Below are 23,067 nucleotides of genomic sequence, written 5' to 3'. Positions count from 1 at the left end.
AAATCTTCCATTACCACGTTTTGAACCGTACATTTATTGTGTAAGGAGGAGGGCATCCAAACTATCCGTCTCACTCACGATGGGGTAGTTTGTGGTGCTTGTTTTGAAGCTATTTTTGGTGGTGGTGGTGGAGGTTGAGGTGGAGGTTGTAGTAGTGGTGGTGGTGGTGGTGGTGTGGGTGAAGTTGGTTGTTTTGGTGGAGTTGGAGGTGGTGGTGTCGGATTATTCTCGGTGTTCGTCAAGAGTCGTTCGTCGTTCATCGTTTCTGCGCACGCTTTAAGGGTAAAATATTTTTGTAGATTAGTGTATTAAGTAGTTTATAAAATTTTAGGTGCTCCAGTAGATTAGTATAAATTTAGTTGTTTAACTAGTTTTAGGTGGTCCGGTAGATTAGTATAAATTTAGTTGTTTAACTAGTTTTAGGTGGTCCGGTAGATTAGTATAAGTTTAGTTGTTTAACTAGTTTTAGGTGCTCCGGTAGATTAGCATAAATTTAGTTGTTTAACTAGTTTTAGGTGGTCCGGTAGATTAGTATAAATTTAGTTTAGTAAATGAAGTACTTTAATTATTTTGAGGTTCTTCGATAGATTTGGAAAATATATTTCAGTTTGTCGTTCTTCTAATTTTTTTTCTTGTTGAATAATATGTTAGGTCAGCAGAGATGTCTGATTTAGTGACGTTATGTTTGCACTATGGTCGTGGTACTGTTCAAATAAATGAGATGTGAGCTGATATTAGTGAATTTCAGTACACAGAGGTGCAGGTGTCCTCCCCTAAAACATGGTCTGTTAGTCAGTTGACAGAATGGCTTGCGTGATGTTTAGGGTTCAATACTGAAACACACACCGTCGGTGTTCATGCATTATGGACCCGGTCCACTGGTAATATTTTCTGGTATTTGAAGCATATAGAGCGGGACGACCAGTGGGTGCGCTTGTTACAATCTTGCGAGCGTAGGGGATGTCATCCTGTGGCCTTACTTCTCCCCGTGCTAAAGCCGGTGATTGAACCTGAAGTGGAACGTAGCTATGAATATGGTGAGAGCAGTGTAGGGATGCATGATTCATAGTCAATTCATGCGTCCCATGCTGGGGATGAGTTTTACGAAGCAGGCCAGAGTAGTCAGGCAGAAGGGGGAGATGCAGATGATTATCTCAGCGGTGAGGCGGATGCCGACGAGATAGATGGGCACATGAAAAACGAGATGCATGAAGAAGATATAGCGGGTGATATTTCCGATGAATCCGCCGAATCAGATGGAGAAGAGCACGCACATGAAGTCCCTATTCCTGCATCATGGAATCAGGACTTCTCATCTGCAATGTTGGTGAACGACGGTCATGATTCTGCCTGGTAGTATCACGAGAACAACATTGCAACAGGTGCCCTCTACCCGAACAAACAAGCTCTGAAGCATGCCATCCTTAATTGGGCAATGTCCACTCAAAGTGTATTTGTAGCTCAAGTTTCTTGTCCAGATAAGTTGACAATGGTTTGTAGAAATCAGGGTTGTCCCGCAAGGGTGCATGGATATCTCCCTAAGTACGACACAAGCTGGGTCATAAGTGACTTAGTTAGTCATAATTGTGTTATTCCATGCATCCCTCAAGATCATCCCAACCTTACTTCCACTGTGATTGCTCGCTTGCTTTACAGCGAGATTGTGGAGTGCAAGGCGATGGAAGTGAAGGCTATCCAGAAAAAAGTCTTCGTCAGGTTAAAGTACAACATATCATATGGCAAGGCTTGGAGGGCTAAGCAGAAGGCACCGGAGACCAGATTTGGTTCATATTTTGATGCATATGACTCTGTTGTTCGGCTCGTGCAGACACTGCAGAACCGGAATCCTGGCACGTATGTTGGACATCCAAGAGTTGTACCTGCCAGAGTTCCCAACGGTTAGGGTGTTGCATCGGTTGTTCTTCTCTTTTGGTGCCTGCATTGAATCTTTCAAACATTGTCGACCGGTGATATGTGTTGATGGCACATTTCTCACTGTCAAGTACAAGGGTCAGATCCTCATAGCCATAGGTCAATATGGGCAAAATCAAGTCGTCCCACTTGCATTTGCTTTTGTGGAGAGCGAGAACATCGAGAGTTGGACATGGTTCTTCAGGCAGTTGAAAATAGCTGTTGTGCAAGATAAGCAGAATGTGTGCATCCTTCATGATAGGCATGTAGGTATACTCAGCGCGATCAAGACATTGTCAAACCCTGCTCCCGGTGAACAAACTCCTTGGCAGTACATTCAGAGTCGTTGGTGCATGTGCCATCTAGGGGCAAATTTCTTCTCGCGGTTTAGAAATAAGAACCTCATGAATCTATCCAAGAAACTCTGCAAGCAGAACCAACAATGGAAATATGAGCTGATACGTTACAGACTAAATGTTTGCACACAGAGACATGTTAGGGACAGGAGAGCTGCAAGAGATGTTGCTGTCAGGGCACATGTTGAAGCAGTAGCTGCACAATTAGTAACTGGATCTGCTACCGTGGAGGAAGAGCCGGTTTGGCTTTGTGACTTGCTAGGATTTGACCTTCCTGGTACAAGGAGAAGGCTAGCGAGGACGATTAAAACCTTTGATCAGTGGATAGAGCATGAGCCATTGGAGAGGTGGTCTCTCTTGCATGACACACATGGAGCCAGGTACAGTGTCATGACTACCAACCTGGCTGAAACATATAATTTTGTCCTAAGAGGAAACAGAGCTTTGCCACTTACAGCGATCGTTGATGGCATTTTCTATGGCACAGTGAAGTATTTCAGGGAAAGACGTCAAATTGCTGCGGAGCATATGACAAACAATCCGAACACACGTTACTGTGAAAGGGTTATGAAGTACATGGATGAAAAGATGAGGAAAGCCCGATCACATAGTGTTGTCGCCATTGGAAATCTAGAGCGAAGGTTCGAGGTTCGCTTAGCTAACAACAAATTTGGATGTGCAAATGAGATGAGAACACACGAGGTGAAAATTGGAAATGAATTGTGGCCAACGTGCGAATGCACATGCAACAAACCAAAGTTGCTTCACCTACCTTGCTCGCATGTACTTGCTGCTTGCGGGCTCATAGGTCTTGACGCAATCTCTTTTGTGTCTCCGTATTTTCTGAAAGAGGTTGTCCTCAATACCTGGATAGGTGAGTTGATGGGTTTCCGATCAATGGGTAACTTCAACACTGTTGAGCCTGCTCAAAGGCGATACATTCCACATCCTGCGCATATGCGTACAAGTAGAGGGAGGCGGCAGAGTCAGCGCATCCGGAATGACATGGATGAATCTGAGGCCGGCGGGCGCACCGTGCAATGCATTCTATGTAATGAATTTGGGCATAGGGATCCTGATTGTCCCACCTTCGTCACTGCAAGGGGCACTAGGCGTGGACGAGGCAGCTGAGGAAGAAGAGGAGGAAGAGGGAGGGCAAGAGGAGGAGGAAGAGTTTAAAATTTATGTACTATCACTACATTTAAGTTTGTACTAGCACTATGTTTTAAGTTTGGACTATCACTATGTTTTAAGTTTGTACTATCACTATGTTTTAATTTTGGACTATCACTATGTTTTAAGTTTGTACTATCACTATGTTTTAAGTTTGGACTACTACTATGTTTTTAGTTTGTATTAACACTATGTTTTAATTTTATACTATGTGTTGCACTACGTTTTGTATTGTATAGCAATGGAGGGAATGTATCTTCTTAATCCGGACATTGATAGTAAGCATCGTGCTTCGCTATTAACCGAGCAGAAGCTCGTACCACAAGTCACTCGTACTGCTAAGGTGGACTAGAGTATACATCCGCTGTGGGTTGAAAGGTAAATTTTTTTATCTTAAACTTTAATCATTGTATTAAATATGCATTGTAAGTAACATAAATTTTATGATTGGTGGATATGCAAACTCAAATGGGCCGGGCTTTTACCGTTCGCACCTCTAGTTGAGGCCACTGAGACGTCGAGGCACCTCAGCATTGACTCTTCTTTGCTCACTTGCTTAGTGGACCGATGGAGGCCTAAGACCCACACGTTCCACTTCAGATGGGGTGAGATGGCTCCTACTCTGGAAGATGTCTCAATGTTGCTCGGACTTCCGTTGGCGGGAAATGCGATAGGACCGTTGGAGGACCCGCCAGATTGGCAACACGTTTCTTCAATATATATGATGGGGCTCCAATACTGGCGTCAGAGGCCCACGGACCTAAGTATGATTGGTTACAACATTTTAGGGTTAGTTCCTACCTCGCATATCTATCAAAGGTAAATGTTTCAAGTTGCAATATTTCCAGGTTATTCACAAGTCCCTTTCTCCTTACATGATTGCAGATCGAGAGATTTCCAGGTTATTCACAAGTCCCTTTGAGTGCTATACAGATTACTCGTAGCCTGGAGGCGTACCTATTGTGGCTTCTCGGGAAGGTGATGTTCACAGAGAACCATGTCACTACTTTGAGTGCGCGTTACATCCCCATTGCACTGGAAATCGCGACCGCTGAGTCGGCTGAACAGATCAAACCGAGGAGTTGGGGATCTGCTGTATTAGCTGCTACCTACCGAGGTATGTGCAACGGTTGTCAACTTTCCACGGCCAAGTCGGCCATTCTTGGTTGCCTGCTGTTTTTACAACTGTGGTCCTGGGAGAGGTTCTCTATTGGACGACCAAACATAGATGTGGACCACAGTTATCATGTGGGCAACATGCTTGATGGTGATGACATCGACTTGCTAACTTTCGGCCTGTGTTGGACGCGTCGCAAGGTATGTCCCCTGGTATAATGTTATCCACCTTCTTAGTTTACACTATGGTTGAAACTAACTTATGTCTTGCGCAGAGACGGTATGCTAGTGAACAGACTAGGCGAGCCTACACTGCACTAAATGAGCAGTTTGATACGTACACCGGAGTTATTTGGCAACCGTACATGGAAGCAGCCAGAATTTCTAGATATCCCGGTGGTATTTCTGTGCTATGCACGAGAGATCGGGGTTACTGGATGACGAAATCGAAGATTATCTTCGATGTCTTTGTTGAGGAGATGGCGCAGCAGCGCATTATGAGACAGTTCGGTCTTCGGCAGTTGACTCCTCCGCCCAACACAGAGAACCTGCTGTCAGGAGTAGTCCACAGGTATGTTATACTAACTATATATTACATTTTGTTTCTCTATGGCCTATGGTTAAACATCATCATAAATTACAGGATGACAAGGAAGGGAACCAATAGGACACGGGCTCAGTGGCTACAAAGGCTTGAAGAGTACGTTTTAGAATGGGAAACTGCCACTGAACATAGGTGGCATTAACAACAAGCATTTGATCTCGCTGAATACAATGCATATTTGGAGGGGTACATGAGAGGAACACGATTACGCATTGTTCAGCACTCCAATACAGATGAGATTCCGGACCCGCATACGTCTGATACGTACCTGACGTATGATACTTCTGGCTCCAGGCAGTATGCGGTAATATTTATTCTCTTTACGTCATTTAAGTTGTTGTTACTTGCTTCATCATGGGTACTTATTATTCTTAATGACAATTTCAGGGTGAGTTGGCATACAGTCTTCATACTGACGTGATGAACTTTGATCGACAATTGTCATCTGCACCTCTTATGGTACCTCGGTCTCAGATTCAACCATGGCTCAAGAGGCTCGAGCAGAGGATAAGAGAAATCTATAAAGCTATCACGTGCACGCGCACTTCGGATGTTGTGCATCACCAGCCGCAGCCTATGCCGGTGCCACGTCACTCTGTGCATCGACATCAGCCACGTCCACATCTACAAGGAGTGGAACCGACGCCACATCCACCCCCACCTGACCAGCCTGGCAGTTCAGCGTGGCATCAGCCACAGCACCACGCTTCGTCATCGAGCTTCATGTTTCAGCCAACTCCGCAACAACACAATCCTACTCCTGGTTTCATATTTCATCCACATCCAACAGGTATGGTCCCTCCTGCATATCATGATGTGTCGGCGTCCGGATCCAGGTTAGGGAGTGAACCAGGTGAGCCACCATCGCATCAAAACATGTGGTTGGACATGTTTTCGACTCCTCCACCGTGGCCCACACATGATACACAGTATGACCAAGGTGGATCCGAGATTCCTCCTCGTAACATCAGCCCCCCCCACAGGTGGGGATGGAGTACACCCCCCACACCCCGAGAGCGCCAACCGAGACGTCGTGAGTGGAGCAAACTCTTTGCCCTGCTATGTATCACTTCAGACTTATGTGTATTTTATGTAAGAAACTTATGTGTATTTTATGTATGAGACTTATGTGTATTTTATCTATGAGACTTATGTGTATTTTATCTATGAGACATATTCCTATCTATTTCTATGCTTAGTTGGTTCATCGTGGATAACACATATACTACCAATAACTTGAGATTACAAACAAAGTAAGATTCCGGAGATACATAAAATAAGATACATGAAATAAGATACATAAAATAAGATACATTAAGATGGAGAGTTCATACAAAAACTACATAAAGTCATCGTCATCCTTCGATGATGCAGAGCTCTGGCCCTTCGACGAAGCAGTACTCTTGGCACTCGTTGATGCTGCCCTCTTGTCCTTGCTACTCAGCATGAAGATATCGTCTTCGTCCTCGCTATCATCAATCCATAAAAGGGATGTTTTACTCCACCTCCACCGCGTATGTGCTGGCCTTTCTTCTTCCATCTTTCATTCAACCGCAGAAGTTCCTTCCGAATCTCCTCATATGTCCTTGCAGGCCTTCCTAGCTAATGCATGAGCAACCTCATTCAGTAGCGTGTCATACCTGATGAGTTCGTCCCATGAAACAATTCTATTGTCTATCTTGAAATTGCTAGCCAAGCGTAGAAGACACTCGGACATACCACTATGAAAACTACGACCGAAAGGATAATGAGACATTTTGAGCACACTCCTTACCAACCTTGCTGTGGAGAGGGTTTTATAGGTGCCGAAGAGCGAGACGAAAACCTAATGGCGGGAAAGCAAGGCAGGAAATAAATGGCGGGAAAGCAAGGCGGGAACAAAATGGCGGAAAAGCAAGGCGGGAACAAAATATGCTCAGTTGGTTCATCGTGGATAACACATATACTACCAATAACTTGATATTACAGACAAACTAAGATACACCTTGCCGGAATTAAAATACAACTTGCTGAAATTAAGATACAACGTGCTGACACAACTTGCTAAAATTAAGATACAACTTGCTGAAATTAAGATACAACTTGCTGAAATTAAAATAAATCTACTCAGTCCAGCGTGGATATTTTCCTTTTCCATCACCGACTTCTTCTGCTGCTTTGGCCGCACGAGCCCTTTCTCTCTTTCTCTCCCTCTCAGCTTCACGTGCCTGTTCCCGCTGTCTGTAAACCTCCTCCAACCGAAGTATCTCTTCTTGGTTCTTCCTTTTCATCTCATCAATAAAAGCCCTCTGCTCCACACAGTAATCTTCCCACTCTTTCTTCTGCTCTGCTTTCTCCTCTGCTTCAGCCTTCTCGCGGCGCTCTTCCAAGTCCAAGCTAGCCCATGCACGGCGACCTCTTTCACGAATCTCGGTCACCGCCCAGTCCGGCATTTCCGTGTCAATCCAACGATAGTACATGCAGAGAGGAGGAGGAGACTACAATATATATATATATATATATATATATATATATATATATATATAAATATCAAGTAAACAATAATATCAACAACATATTTACTCTGGATAACTTGAGCATACCGGAGGCCTGAGGTACGCAGAAATAGATTCGGGCGGATCAGATTCATAATTGGCGCACATGAAAAACTTCATGCCCAACCAATCTGAAAAATCCGTCACCTCCTTCACCTTGCAGAGATCACCGCACCAACATCGAACTGCTTCCACACCCCGAGGCAAACTCGCACTCTGCATTTTCTTAGGCCTGATGCTCTGATCCGAGCAAGGCAAACTCATATTGACTGGATGGTGGAGGAAGGCAGTGCTAGTGTTCTCAAGTGAGGCTGGATGATGGAGGAAGGCAGTCCAATGCCTCCTTTTATAGACTTAGATGACCAAGAAGATGGCGGGAAAACGAGGAGGGAAATGAGGTGGGAAAGATTTGGCGGGAAATAAGAGGGTAAAAAGTTGGCAGGAAAAGAAACGGGCAAAATTTGGCGGGAAAGGTGGTGCGAAATATTTGGCGGGAATGGAGACGTGGAAATATTGGTGGCAACGGAGGAGGGAACAAAATGGCGTGGCCGATTGGGGGAATATGGGCGGGAACTGGAGTCAGGAAAATAGCTAAAGTTCAAAATAAAAGTACTCGATACATAGAATACACATAAGTTTCTTACATAAAATATCATCGCGAGTGAGACGGATAGTTTGGATGCCCTCCTCCTTACACAATAAAAGAACGGTTCAAAATATGGAAATGGAAGATTTTTTGTATGGGGGGAGAAGGAAGGAGAAGAAATAGAGAAAGGAGATAAGGTAGAATGGGAGAAGGGAGAAGGAAGAAAGAGGAAGGAGGAACAAGGAGAGGGGGGAAGGGGCGGGCTGGGGCTGGCTCGTGGCCACTAGTCGGCCATGCCTAGGCCGATTGCCCTATCGGCTTCCCCAAGGCCGACAGGCAGTGGCCTGGCCACTAGTCGGCTCCCACGTGGCCGAGAGCCACTAGTCGGCCTAGGCCCGGCTGACTGCCTCCTGTCAGCCGCACCAAAGCCGACAGCCTCCAATCGGCTAGAGGGTGGCCGAGACAGGGTTATTTTTGATTTTTTTTTGATTCGGTGCATTGTTTTTTAAAAAGAATAAAAAAAGCAATATTAAAAAAAAAATAGCCGCGCGGTGTAGGTAATCATCGATTCGAGCTCGCCGGGGTGCCCTTGTAGCATCACGTGGCGCCTAGTCTAAGAGCATGATTAATAGTATAGCCAACTGCTGGCTATAAGCAGTCTTATAGCCCATCTTATAGCTAGTTTGTACAATAGTTAGCTATAAAAAGTACTACTTTTATCATATATGGCCCACCTTTCATTCTCATAAAACATCCAAGAGCACGTGCCTTCTCTCTCCTCTTTTCTCTCATCCAACTCAGCAAAAATATAGTATTTTAATCCTTACAGCCTGCTGACTGTATCTTATTATACTTGTTCAGAGGGTCGTCGCGGCTCGCTAGAACCGTTGCAGCATCCCATTCGCTAGATTCTGTTCACCAGGAGACGGATCGGTTGCCTTGGCTCGCCCGAGAAGCGGAGAGGAAAGGAAAAGGTCCAGCAAGGAGTCACATCGGCAGGGAGGTGGAAGAGGAGAAAAAAGAGAAGCGCCTTGTGAAGGAAAAAGAGAGGAAAGAGTGGTCAATGACGGTGGGAAAAAGATAAGATTGAGTTGAGCGTCACGTGGCGCGCGAATGGCTTACTAGTACAGTAGCATAGTAGCAAGGTTGTGCTAGCGATCGAGCGGTGCGACCAGGCCAAGCTTCAGCGAGCGCATTGCTCTCAAACGTTTCTCTAAAGCAAAGTCGAGGGAACACACTCACGGCTCTTCCAACCTGCTAAAATATCAATAGACAATATATTTTGTACTAATAGATAACGCATATTTTATTTAAATTGCGTCAGACATAGATAAAAGTGCAGGATAAACTAAATATATGTGTGATCTAGTTAAGTATGCCTCACACATGCGCGAGAGCTATATGGAACATAGTTAAGTATGCCTCCCTATGTAATATCCTACATAGTCTAATCTTTACTAGCGGGTGGAAGCACGTGCCCGTTGTTAAGCGTGTGCGCGGTTGTGTTGTTTTTTTATAGAAGAAAAAAAACATTGGATAAGTGAGCTAGCAGTGGATAATATGCAAGCCAATTTAACTTAGATAAATACTAAAAGGTAAAAAACAGTTCATCCATGGTTACAAACATTTAGTATATTTTAAATGTTTCAGCCAAAACTATTTCTACCAAGTTTTGAAAATCGTCTGGTGCAACCAAAAGTTGTACAAAATAAAGATCCTTCGAACCGAAGGAAAATTCTTCCAGTATACATTTGAAATATCACATTTCACAGGTAATATTCCATCCTACAACAGATGGAAATTTGTATTAGTAAACGAAGCAAGATAAAAAAGACGGAGGAACAATAGAATAAAGAGAATTGGAAAATAGAAAGGTTCAACCTTTATACAAATGTTCATTATGTTGGCAACCCAGTCAAAAAACTAACAATGTCATTGTTTCCACTAATGCATAAAAAAATTAGTTCACAAAACAACAGACATTGAATGAAAATACTCTACTAAAAAGTTAGAACCTTTGGCATTATAGTGCACTTACGATTTCTTTATACACGATAACTTTAGTCATGGAAACTAGCATGCATGAGCAATAGAATTAGAGATGCACTATCAATCAAGATCAAGCCTAGTTCTCATAGTCGAAATGGTACTGACCTAAATACTCTTAAGGAACTTTTTTCATATGCCTATCATGTGGTATGCTGCAGGAAAAAGTTGTTAGGTATCACATTATAATTAACTTAACTTTATTTACATAAAAGGAAGAATGAACAAACAATGCTATAGTTTGTACAACATACAACATTATAGGTGTAGTGTGTGTGTGTGTGTGTGTTTATAAAGGTGAGAATCTATGTTGTATCATGTTGGCATTGATGCTCATATTTTTCTGGATTTATTTCACGCTCTCCGACGAAATTGGTCTAGTGAAAGGAGACGTTCCCATCGACTACAAACATTCATGCGATGACTTCGTCAATTTCAAGATGTTGTGTTCGCTCGGTATCTACATAGAAGGTGCAATGAGTAAACATTCTACTTTGAAACCTGAGAAAATAAGATCGATACAACTTTAAGATCCAGAATTGTTAATGGATCACTGATGACTAAAATAATAATTTATGTACACATTCAAAATCTGAGAAAATAAATTGTGTTATTTGTATTATTACATAAGATACAACTTTACATATCGTGTTTTCCTGCATGGAGGAAACATCAAGAATGAAAATTAGAAAATTGATATATCAAAGTAATTATTACCAAGGAGAGAATGAGACTTTCTTCATATACATTGAAGTTGATGTTTAAGAAAAATTGGATAATCTAGACCGAGATCTAAAGATAGCAATTTGATTCATGAGGTAGTTGTAAGTGAGGTTCGAAAAAATAAGTGAACTAAAAGCCAGCAGCTTTGCTACTGAGCTACTTGCAACTATATATACAATGTAAAAAAGGTAAATTAAATAATCATCTAAATTTCATCTGACTTTCTTGTTGTCTAATTAGCTCTACAGTAGATCACTTCAGGGATGAGGATCCGGGGTTGAACAGGAAAATGTGCAACAAAAGAATATGCGATCTAGAGATGGACAGATATAGGGCACCACAAAAAAGATTGATCAACGAAGCAGCAGATGTGTCCTAGGAGACTACTCCTCCTTTTCATAGACCCGCACACAACACATTGGAAAATAATAATTAGGGATCTAGAGGAAGAGTGGAAAGCAAGCATGCCATCAATGCATCTATAAGTTTAGCCACCAATCGACTCAAAAATCTTAATTAACTCAAAGATACCGGTGAAGGACTATATAAGGGTGTATATACTTCAATGGGAAATTATAGATTAATTTTGAGGAGAGGAAGAGAGGGAGAGAGAGGAAGAGAGAGATAGATGAAATGTGGATCATATGGGTGAGTGTATGTGGGTTTCGACGTCGACCACGAAGACATCTGAAGTGATTTTGTAAATCTCAAGATGTCAAGCTGGCTCAGTATCTTAGTTGTGCTTATTGAGATAGGATATATCTGCATGCATTCATAGGGATGGATATACCTATGTATGTGGACATCGACGTCGAGTACCAACACACATGCGTTGACTTCGTTAATCTCAAGATGTTGTGCATGCTAAATATCTTAAAAGTGCTCACAGAGGCTCGGTCTATGTGCGTTCATTCATAAGGATGGGTGTATGTGCGTGTACATGAACATTGACGTCGAACATTGACGTCGACCACGAAGACGCCTGCAGTGACTTCGTTAATCTCAATATAATGTGTGGGCTCAATATCTCAGAGATGCTCATAGAGGTATGATGTGGGTATGTGCGTTCATAGGGATGACTTTATAGTTGTATGCGGGCATTGGCGTCGATGATGTGAGTTTGTCAATTTCAAGATGTTGTGATACTTCAAATGGGAAATTATAGATTAATTTTGAGGAGAGAGAGAGATGAAATGTGGATCATAGGGATGAGTGTATGTGGGTTTTGACGTCGACCACGAAGACACCTGAAGTTAGTTTGTAAATCTCAAGATGTCAAGCTAGCTCAATATCTCAACTGTGCTTATTGAGATAGGATATATCTGCATGCATTCATAATGATGAGTATATGTGTGTATCTCGACATCGATGTCGAGTATCAACACACATACGTTGACTTCGTTAATGTCAAGATGTTGTGCATGTTAAATATCTTAAAAGTGCTCATAGAGGCTCGGTATGTGTGCGTGCGTTCATAAGGGTGAGTGTATGTGCGTGTCTTTGAACATTGACGCCGACCACGAAGACGCCTGCAGTGACTTCGCTAATCTCAATATGATGTGTCGGTTCAGTATCTGAGAGATGCTCATAGAGGTATGATGTGTGTACGTGCGTTCATATGATGACTCTATGTATGTATGTGGGCATTGGCATCGATGATGTGAGTTCGTCAATTTCAAGATGTTGTGCCGGTTCAGTATCTCGAAGGTGCCATAAAGATATGATATACGTATGTGCGTTCATATGGATGAGTGTATATGTGTACGTGAACATCTGTGTTGTATTGGGTTAAAAAATCATTAGAAAAATACAAAAAAGAAATTCGGTAATAACTAAATGAAAAATCAGGCAAAGGTACAAAGAGTGAACAAAAAAGATTGAACACGTGTCAATCATAGAAGATACAATGACTAACACTTGAAACGTACCAGAAGAGTCGTAGCTTAGCCGCTTTAATATCTTGTATATATATTAAAAAAGTAACAACTTAGTAGAATAATTTGTTCTCCTGTACGTGTTAAACTATAAATAAAAATAGTGCATCTCCTCGCATGAATTATGAGCACTTGTCGTAAACACCAAGATCACCCACACAGATGATTGCCTTTCGAGATGTACTAGAAGCTTGCGACTTATCCGATTTGGGATTCTTTGGTACCCTTTCATTTTTTTAAGAACCAGCAGGAGCTCTGCCTTTTCATTAAAAAAGAGAATTGACCAGTTAATAAGGAAAACTGACCGAAAACCGATAAGTAATCAATGCACACACCGACCCCGAGGCCGCGTCCCTCACGAGTCACCAACTCTGTCACCCGAGCAACCGGAGTGGACAACCTACAACCCTATCCAAAGCCGTCGCTCCGACATCTACACCGGCCCCGAGGCCGCGCACCAGGCGAGCTGCCTACTCCGTCACCCAAGCAACCAGAGTCGACGCCCTACAACCATTTTCGGAGCCGCCGCTTCGACCTACAAACGCAACAACACTCACGCCGACCCCGAGGCCACGCCCTAGGCGATCCGCCTGCTCCGTCACCCGAGCAACCGGAGTTGGCACCCTACAAACCATCTCCGAAGCCGCCGCCTCGGCATTCAAACGCAAGCTGCACACACGTCGACCCAGAGGCCGCGCACCAGACTTGCTGCCTGCTTCGTCGCCCGAGCAACCGAAGCCGACACCCAAGCCACCGCTCCAAAGCCGCCGCTCCGACATCCACACCGACCCCAGGGCCACGCGCCAGGCTAGCCATCGATACTGTCACCCAAGCGACTAGTGTCGACACCCTTCCAAGAGAGCAAGATTCGGAGCCGCCGCTCCGACTTCCACGCCGACCCCGAGGCCGGACACCACTTGAGCCGATGGCTCGACCACGATATCCGCATGCCGGCATGGCAACATCAAATGGTAGGGGCTTGTCTGGTAAGGCCATGGCCTCCTAAGGCGACACCTCCAAAGAGGAAGAGACGAAGACGCCATCGTCGCCCGTTCCGATAGAACCCAGGAACTCAAACTTTCGTTCGGAGGAACCACCGCTGGTGAAGGCAGGAGATGAGCCAGAGCACCCAAGATGGCGGCTTCAACCAAGGTGGAGCTAGGCTTTCCCCTAAGGCTCCGGCACTCCCGCCTCCGCCACCATCGAAGCCACAAGCCCGCATGATGTGTCGCAGCCGACGCGCTCGCAGCCACCACCCACCTTTGCCCACTGCTGCATCAATCGTAGCACCTCACACCACGACAAACACCTACGAGCCAACAGCCATCCCCTGGGGCCGTCGCCCCAGCCTCCATGCGCCATCACAGCACCACCGCCGACCCCAAGCTGCCCCCGCCGATCGAATCTCGACGAAGAAGCCTCAGCCGCTACCAGCCTCCCCGCTAGATCCACGCATGGGGCTTCGGATCCGCCCATGTCGGACCAACCCGAGCGGAGAGGGGCACGGGCGCCCACGCCACCTCCATGCTCGCCCGCCGTGCGCCACCCCCGCACATCTCCCTCGTCGCTGCTGTGCCGCTCGTGGCCGCCACGAGTCTGCCGTCGCGCCGTCCACCAGACGGGCCACCGGATCCGTGCCGGCCAGTGCCGGAGTCGCCCCCGCGCGACGCGCCCGCCCGCACTCTGCACGCCAGATCCGCCCGCAAGCCTCCCCGCAAGATGTCCCGCCGCCACCTTCAATGGAGCCGGCCCGGGCTTCGCCGGCGGGCTCCTCAGGCGACGACGAGGTGAGGAGGAGGAGGGAGGGTGCAGTGGTGGCGGCGCCATAGGGATTCCCCCGAGTCGCGGGGAGTACGACTAGGTGAGGAGGAGGGAGAGTAAGCTGAGCACGTCGTGTACCCTTTCACTTAGGTTCACTTATGATAACAAGCGCAGTGGGAGAACCAATGTTCAGGTCAGACTTGACAGAGCGGTTTCTGATCACAAATGAAGATTCAAGTTTCGAGAGGCATCAGTCAAGCACTTGGTCTCACCCTGTTCGGACCATCTCCCACTCTTGGTACGTTGTGTACCGAAGACCGGAGGGAGGACTAGGTGTGTTCGGCGGTATGTGGTGATGTGAGAAAGGGATCCTGCTCTAGCACTAGAAGAAAAATGGCCTTTTGTCCCGGTTCGTAAGGGCCTTCTGTCCCGGTTTTGGAACCGGGACAAAAAGGTCGTTACTAATGCCCTTGGCCTTTAGTCCCGGTTCTTACATGAACTGGGACAGATGGGCCTCCGCGTGGCCGTTGCGGCCAGGCCAGGCAGGGGGGCCTTTAGTCCCGGTTGGTGACACTAACCGGGACCAAAAGGCATCCATGCGTCAGCACTTGGCTGGAGTTGAGGTTTTTTTTGAAAGGGGCTGGTTTAGGGGTTAATTTAGGTTGTTAGCTAGCTAACAGAGAAAAGTGTCATCTCTTATATATCTCCGTGCTTGGTTTACCAACGCTACTGCTATGCCTAATGTTAACACGACTTAGATTGAAAAGTGTCCTCTCTTATATATCTCCGTGCTTGGTTTACCAACGCTACTGCTACTGCTATGCCTAACGTTAACACGGCTTAGAAAAGTGTCCTCTCTTATATATCTCCGTGTTTGGTCATCCATCGTGCTTTGTCGAACATATTTACAAAACGTAGACACGAGTTATATGCACATATATGCATCTTTTTTACACTATATCATTTCATATCATTTCCGTCGAATGGCAATAGTATTCTAATCGATCATCTAACAACTCATCATCAACTTAATCATATACCAAGTTATCATATGACACACATAAAATAAAACAGAGAAACATCATAATATATGTATAGTCATCATATGCATCATGCATCCTAATTAATCGATCATGTCAAGTAATAATATAAACTAGAATAACTTGTCTCTCATAAGACCTAGCCCTCGCTCTTCGATATAATGTCATAAAACAGAATAATACCTATGGCTCCATGATGAATCACAGAGATCCAACGGTCTCCAGCTTGTGGCTTGCGAACCTTCTTTATTTCTCTCCATGCTTCAATTTGGAGTCTTTTTTATCTTTATTTGAAGTTAATCAAGTATGGAGCATAGAACTCAGCCCTCAGCGGGCTTCTAATTCTCATTTGACCTTGTGGGTCCATTAACGGAAGCACTACATCATGTGACAGTTGTTGTTGAAGAACATAATAATAACCTAGTTAGCAATGTAATCAACACCATTTATGCAATAGTGGAGCGTACTTAATTAGGAAACTCTTACCAAGACATTTCGGCGAATGTCATCTGGACTCAACCTATGCACTAGTGGCATGTAAAATGAATAATTTTGGCCAATTCCAAAATGATACGGGAAGGTATCCCTAGAAGCGAGAACACCAGCAACAAGAAAGTGGAGAAGATCATCCTTCTCCTTCCAAGTTAGATGTGATCCATACGTGTAGTGTGTCGTGTCAATTAATTTCCATAATTCAGTCCAAGCAACGAAATAAGCTGTAAATTATAATTTAACAAATTTAGTATATGGATGAAAACCAACTATTTCTAAATATATATATGCAAATTACTTCACATGGAGGTAAAATAGGAAGCATATCATCGACAACCACCCAAATTTTGTAATAATTTAATGTTTCAAAAATACTTAGAAATTTTGTAATTGTCCACAAGGTATGAGTATAACTTATTAAAACATCAAATTCAAATTTGTAATAGTACACCTTGAGCTCTAAACAGTTCCACACAATGTGGGCATTATATAAACCATTCAAAACGACCACATGTGCTACGATCATTCAAAGGACAATTTGGGTTGTTGTTGTTGTTGTTGTTTGTACAACATGTAACATGAGACAATTATAACTATGGCCCAATAACTAGGAACCTGCAACGTGTGGCCAAAGTTTTAATAGACAATGAACACCACATGACATGTAAATTGCGAGAGGAAAACAGGTTGACTACACCAACTATTTCTAAATATAAATGCAAACTACTTGACAAATATGGTTGAGAAACTCACATGGAGGTAAAACAGGAAGCATATCATCGACAACCACCCAAATGTCGATGTAGTCTGGCATATTATCTTTAGGACGAAGATCGAAGGTGATTTCCATTCCCTTCTGAAATCCATATGCCTTGCAAAGATCTTCCCACTTTGGGCACCCAAATTCTGTTTGAAAAACTGAATTAAATACTTGGATAACAAATGTGTGACCATGTATAGTCCTTAGCTTAGCGCTCCTCGTCTCAATTCTCTCGTGGTCTTTGAAACCGAGCCTCTCCAACACATATCTTCTTGCATGGCAAGGGAGGCACATATCGCCGTTCTCGTCAAGCTTCATGCTGAAGAACCTATCGTCTCGCAGGTGAGGCATGTCGCACATACCCCGAGAGTCGCCGCAATATTCACACTCCCAATATCCATCATCAGACATTTCCTGTTTTAATGTGGTAAATGTGTGTAAACCACAATATAATCGTGACACACTGTATATATCGAAAGAATTGAACATCTATATATTCCAATCGACAAAACTTAGCATAGTTTAGCAAGAAAAAGTGAGAAACAAACTACTGTTTTATGCATTATATTAACAGCAACAAAAGGATGATTTTTGTAGGTTTGGTGAAATATGTATATGTGCCCTTTTTCCTCTTCAAAGTTTAAATAAGTTGTTGAAACCATTGTACTACTTTCGACATGCACCACATGCATGTTGCCTTCACTTCAATAATCCAATCCATGTTCATTTCACCCGTTGATATATAATAACTCTTCATGCTCGCATCATGCATCATCATATATAATAACAAGTCCTACTAATTAATCATCATCATACAACTTCTACTCATTATTAATAACAAGTCATACGATCATCATCCTCATAGTCATCGAACCAACCCTACTTAATTGTTCTTAGCACAGCTAGAACCGTAGCGCCCGACGGGTATCGTCGCGGGCGGTGGACACCCAAAGAGAAGGAGCCATCAGAGGATCATAGCTCCAGTGAGATCCCTAAAGAACCTGCCAGGTATTGTCGAACCTGCCCTCCAACGCAACCATGTAGCGACGGACGTGCTCGTCCTCCTCGCTGACACGGTGACGTATCACCTCCGTGGTGTCCGGAAACCTCGGCACCGTCACTGGCCCACGCGACCGCCACCAAACAAGGATCGGGTCAACAACGGGCTGGCTCCTCACCGACCTACGCCTCCGGAAGGTAGCACCTCCCAATACCAGCCGGGCGGAGCCAAGTCCCAGACAGGGCCCCTCTGATCAAGCAGGTGTCCTCCGCCGAGTCGACGACGAGGATGCGGGATAGGCATCGTAAAATGAACTAAAAAAAACTAGTTCTATTAATTTTCTTGCTAAAAATAAACTACTTCTATATATAGTAAAATAAAGTAGTTTTATTAAATCAACTAGTTCAACTACTAAGCACTTACTATAAATAAATAAAATAAAGTAGTTCTTACTAAAAATAAACTACTTCTATATATAGTCAAATTTAATAAAGTAGTTTTATTAAATCAACTAGTTCAACTACTAAGCACTCACTATAAATAAATAAAATAAAGTAGTTCTTACTAAAAATAAACTACTTCTATATATAGTAAAATATTAACTCTCTTCTGATGATAATGTGTGTACAACAAAGGATACTAGAAAACTTCCTATAACATTTCTGATATTATTATTTCAGAGCACCCAGAAACAGTCCAATTTATAAAGTCTATTGCTAAAAAGCTGCCACTAGTTACTTGTAGTTTCACTTTTCTTTGCAAAAAGCAGAATTTCAAGAAATCAGAAGTTTTTCTTTCGAACAAATATTTCAAGAGTAGTCAAAATAATAACTACTTGACAATAAAACAGCAAGCATCATGTACAATAATGAAAGCACGGGGTTGTCTAGCCAATTGATATTACCCCTTCCCAGCCTAAACTACAAGATGAAGGGTGCATGCAATGCAAGGCATGCTGTACAACATGTGTAAATAAGTGATCCAGAACCCACACTTCTACTAAATAACATAATGGTATTATGCACCGATGCCAGCCTAAAAAAGAAGATAACAGTCATGTGACAAGGATCCATGAAATGAAAGGTAAGCAGTCCAATATGTGCAAGTAAGCAATCTAGAACCACTGTTCTACTAAATAACATAATGCCAGAATGTTAAACAAAAATAATAAAACCAGATAGAAGTATATTACAGAATGGTATAGACTAAAACACCAAACATCCCTATGAGTGATCAGAAATAGGCTATGCAGGTGGGAAAACAAAACATAGTATGCCAAGCAGTTGCACTACTCACTCCATAATCTGTATAGTTGATAACTTTGCATACCCACAACCAAATTCTAAATTGGGCATATCAGTAGATAACTTTGCAAATCAAATCATTAAAGAAGGTCAAACTAGCATGGCACAAGCAATAGATATCCCACACACTCGTGTGACTGGTTCTCCCTTCCAAGTAACGACAGTGTCTGGCGCGTTTAAAGGTAGTTTAGAAGAATTGAAGGAGACGGATACTAGGATCGCGTATGGCAATTGCACATATTCTACTGCATGGAGTTGCGGTATATTGAGCTTCCATAACTTTGTTTAAAGTTCATAGTTCTACTGCAAACCACCGCGTAGGAATAACCGAGTATTTAGTAATCGAACTAATTGGAAATGGACATCTCCAAGTAACATTTTGTGTGCTGTAAAGTTAATTATAAATTATTTTGAAGATATACTCCATGCTGGTAATGATCCAAGGCTACTATAGACCGACATAAATGTAGGATGCATGTATCCAAAGGAGATCATCCTTGCAATATTTATGGAATAACTCATCTAAAATAGGAAAGAACTAAAACCTTAAGATATTGAAATGCTTTATATGTTGTATATGTTATTGAAATGCTTTAAGAAAGGAAAGGAGTCATTTGCTAACAATTGGGTAAAATGTTTATGAACTAAAACAATTGCAGACATGTGAGAGTTTTCATCAATGAATAAAATGGCACCGTGGCGTGGGGGTGCACGACACCCATGCGGGGAGAGGATGGGGGCGCCTATGCGCGACGTGGGGAGAGGAGGGGCGCTAGAGCGTAGCCCGACGGGAGGAGGCCGGAGCTAGAGGAGGAGAGGGAGGAGTGGCGGCGGATCTCACCGTGGGAAGCAGAGGAGGGCCGGGCTGCTCGCGGCGGGCAGATGGAGGAGGCGCAGGCGGCCGACATAGGTGGCAGCGACGACGAGGACGACTTTGGGGGCGGCAGCGACTCCGACAGTGACTTCGGCGTCGGGGACAGGGGCGGCGTCGGCGTCGGAATCGAATGGAGAGAGGGGGAGAGATCAAAATTTCTAAACTACCTCTTATATAGCCCCACCTTTAGTCCCGGTTGGTGGCACCAACCGGGACTAAAGGGGGGGGGGGCATTGGTCCCGGTTGGTGTCACCAATCGGGACTAAATGTCTCTTTTTAGCAGCCCAAAGGGCGGGAACCAGAGGGCATTGGTCCCGGTTGGTGTTACCAACTGAGACTAAAGGTCTCTTTTCAGCAGCCCAAAGGGCGGGAAACAGAGGCCTTTGATCCCGGTTGGTGGCACCAACCGGTACCAATGCCCCCCTTTAGTCCCGGTTGGTGCCACGAACCGGGACGAAAGGCCTTGCGCGGTGCGGTGCTATGTTTAGTCCCACCTCGCTAGCCGAGAGGGGCTCAAAGTGGTTTATAAGCCGTGCCGAACCAACCACTTCGAGCTCCTCTCTACTGCAGGCTTACGGGCCTAAAATCATTCTATGTGCTTGTGGGCCTATTGGGCCTACTGCGGGCCTGCATCCTGGCCCTAGTAATGGGTTTCTAGTCGTATGCACGCCGTGGTGGCCTTGTAGGTGGCACTTTTTATTATTTTTTTTCCAGTTTTTTTTGCTTTCTTTTTTGTTTCTAATTACTTATTTATTTTATTTTATGATAATTCTTTTTTTCTATTAAGGTTTGTAACAAAATTCTAATTACTTATTTATTTTCTTTTATGATAATTCTTTTTTGCTTTTAATATTTTGAACAGAAAATACTTTGATAATTTTAGTTGCATAAATTCTATATAATTTTAGTTTCAATAATACTAGAGGTTTATAAAAGCTTTTTAGTTGATTCCTTTAGTACCTTTCCGACTTAAATCATTAATTTCATCCCTTTCTAACTTCATATGTTATTTTTCATGCATTTACTGATTATTTTGAGCTATAAGACCTTGATGAGGAAAAGCATTTCAAATGAACTCTGAAAAGGTTGGAGTTTGGCATGGTATCATCATTTCATCCACATAGCATATGCAAGAAAGTTGAGAGGGTTACGGCAAAAACTGGATGCACTTCGTGTACAAAACGGACAATCTGTTTCGAAGTATCAGGGTTTCATATGGAAACTCGTCTCTTACAAAGGGATTTCATTTTTTGAACTTATTGGAACTCCATAGTTTTTCTGTGTTCAAAAGGCACAATTCAAAGCCACATCATCAATTTACAACCCTTTCTGACTTCATTTGTTATTTTCATGCATTTTCTGATTATTTTGAGCTATAAGACCATGAAATTGAAAAGCATTTGAAATGAACTCTGAAAAGGTTCCAAGTTGGCATGGTATCATCATTTCACCCACATAGCATGTGCGAGAAAGTTGAGAGGGTTACTGATACGTCTCCTTCGTATCTATAATTTTTGATTGTTTAATGTCAATGTTCTACAACTTTCATATACTTTTGGCAACTTTTTATACTATTTTTGGACTAACATATTGATCCAGTGCCCAGTGCCAGTTCCTGTTTGTTCCATGTTTTTTGTTTCGCAGAATATCCATACCAAACGAAGTCCAAACGTAATAAAAACTTACGGGGATTTTTTTGGAATATTTATGTTTTTTGGGAAGAAGAATCAATGCGAGGCGATGCACGGAGTGCCCACAAGCCGTGTCGCCGCGGCCAGGGGGTGAGCCTGCGACAGGTAGGCTTGTGCTCCTTAAGGCGGTTGGAGCCCTTCTTTCGCCGCAAGAAAGATAATATCTGGAAGAAAATCGTGTTAAATTTTCAGCCCAATTGGAGTTACGGATCTCCGAGAATTTAAGAAACGGTGAAACACAGAATCTGGGAGCGCAGAAACAGAAGGACATAGAGAGAGAGATCCAATCTCGGAGGGGCTCTCGCCCCTCCGCCGCCATGGAGACCATGGACCAGAGGGGAAACCCTTCTCCCATCTAGGGAGGAGGTCAAGGAAGAAGAAGAAGAAGGAGGGGGGCTCTCTCCCCCTCTCTCCCGGCGGCGCCAGAACACCGCCCAGGACATCATCGTGTGACGGCGATCTACACCAACGCCTCCGTCATCTTCACCAACATCTCCATCATCTTCCCCCATCTATATTCAGCAGTTCCCTCTCCCGCAACCCGCTGTACCCTCTACTTGAACATGGTGCTTTATGCTACATATTATTATCCAATGATGTGTTGATATCCTATGATGTCTGAGTAGATTATCGTTGTCCTATCGGTGATTGATGAATTGCTATGATTGGTTTAATTTGCTTGTGGTTATGTTGCTGTCCTTTGGTGCCCATCATATGATCGTGCGCGTGGATCACACCATAGGGTTAGTTGTATGTTGATAGGACTATGTATTGGCATGCTAGAGTGACAGAAGCTTCAAACCTAGCATAGAAATTGATGCATATGGGATTGAAGGGGGACCAATATATCTTATTGCTATGGTTGGGTTTTACCTTAATGAACGTTAGTAGTTGCGGACACTTGCTAATAGTTCCAATAATAAGTGCATAGAGTTCCAAGTAAGGGATGACATGCTAGCAGAGGCCTCTCCCACATGATACTTGCTATCGATCTAGTAACGTAGTCAATTGCTTAGGGACAATTCCAAAACTCCTACCACCACTTTTCCACACTCGTTAAACACTCGTAGTTGTTTCTTTATCTAACCAGCCCCTAGTTTTATTTATGTGTTCTTTACTTTCTTGCAAGCCTATCCTTTCACTCCTACAAAGTACTTCTAGT

This window comes from Hordeum vulgare, chromosome 3H, assembly GCF_904849725.1.
Source record: "Hordeum vulgare subsp. vulgare chromosome 3H, MorexV3_pseudomolecules_assembly, whole genome shotgun sequence".
Classification (NCBI taxonomy): domain Eukaryota; kingdom Viridiplantae; phylum Streptophyta; class Magnoliopsida; order Poales; family Poaceae; genus Hordeum; species Hordeum vulgare.
Note: the sequence above shows the minus strand (reverse complement) of the source record.